The 1475-nt window shown below is 52.7% G+C and overlaps 1 non-coding gene across 1 annotated transcript; it reads left to right on the plus strand.

The window, feature by feature from the left end:
- Positions 1-1162: 1162 nt before the first annotated feature.
- Positions 1163-1267, plus strand: LOC133339826 (U6 spliceosomal RNA). Its single transcript, XR_009754788.1, has one exon. It is a non-coding gene; the product is annotated as a U6 spliceosomal RNA (small nuclear RNA).
- The last annotated feature ends 208 nt before the right edge of the window (positions 1268-1475 follow it).

Below are 1475 nucleotides of genomic sequence, written 5' to 3' on the forward strand. Positions count from 1 at the left end.
TTGTTGTAACTTTCTGACGTGCCCCAGAGAGCTACCAAGAGAGAGCTTGACAGCTCGTAGAATCCCGCCAGTGTTTATAAATATTACAATTCTGATAGCCAAGCACAATCCACCTTCAATCGGCAGCTCGATGTTCACCTGTTGAGGCTCTCACCTGTCCGGGCTGTTGACGTACGAGAGACAGAGGTCGCAAACGGGTTTTGATTCCTTACCCGTACCCGTACCCGGCCGCACCAGGGTCGCAAATGGATACCCGCACCCGTACCACCGCTCCTCTCCACGATGGAGACCGCTCTACACAGAAACCTGTTTCAAGTGTTCAGGCGTCATTGACGCTCGCCCGGTGGAGCTGGTGGCGCCGCGGTTTCAGCGCATTTGCGTTCTGGACCCGGAGAGCCGAGTTCGACTTCCCGAACAGACACTGGAACATGAGCGGGACAGATGCGTGACATCTTGCACGCGCTGCGCCTCGCCCAGCCGCGGGCAACTGGCAATAGCCAGAGGGGCCTCCGCTGCGTGGGCACGGAGAAGGAATGGAACGTGAACGCGGCGCAGTTGTGGTCTGGGCCGAGCGCGAGACTCCGAAGCGATTTGGCAACAGCGCTCGCGTCGAGCCCAGGGTCTCTCGTGCTGGACGAGAGTTGTCGGCTTCAATGCTCGTGTGCGGAGACACCGAGGCGAGGGGTGTAAGTAGCCGACATTTGGTAAACATGGCACGGGAACAAATGGCACACGTGGACACCGGGACACAAACATTTCACGATGAAACAGGACTCTACTAACAGTTAAAAGTGGTGTGCTAACAGTTATAAGTACTGTACTGACGGTTGTATACAGATATGAATGAAAGAGATGATTCATCCCAAACCCCGAACCTGTTTCATTGTGCCTTCTTTCTCTCCAGAATTGATCACTCGTGCCATTTTTACTTCCTTTACCAGTTTTACCTGTGACATTTTTATCTGTTTTACTTGTGCCGAGGTGCCTTCTTCCAATAAATGTTTTTGGAAAAAACCGTGAAATTCAATCAATGGCTGTCTATCTCTCACTCTTCGTGTATCTCTCTCCGTGTCTCTCTCTCCGTGTCTCAGTGTCTCTCTCTCCGTGTCTCTCTCTCTCCGTGTCTCTCTCTCTCTCCGTGTCTCTCTCTCCTTGTCTCTCTCTCTGCTCCGGCAGTACATATACTAAAATTGGAACGATACAGAGAAGATTAGCATGGCCCCTGCGCAAGGATGACACCCAAATTCGTGAAGCGTTCTCTCCGTGTCTCTCTCTCTCCACCTGTTTGGGTGCGGCCGCACGAACCTGTTGCTCCCGCTCCAACGTTGGTGTGGATGGAGGCCTGGGCTCACGTGATAGCCTGAGCCTAGGCTGAGAGAGCGCCCACGCGTTTATAGACGCTTTACCCCGCTTTTTTTTTCGTTTATTGAGTCGTCGTGTTCAACATCCTTCTCTTCCTTCACTGTGAGTTCTCC

The sequence above is a fragment of the Lethenteron reissneri genome, unplaced genomic scaffold (genome assembly GCF_015708825.2).
Source record: "Lethenteron reissneri isolate LAM-NWPU_2019-01 unplaced genomic scaffold, ASM1570882v1 scaffold_420, whole genome shotgun sequence".
NCBI lineage: Eukaryota > Metazoa > Chordata > Hyperoartia > Petromyzontiformes > Petromyzontidae > Lethenteron > Lethenteron reissneri.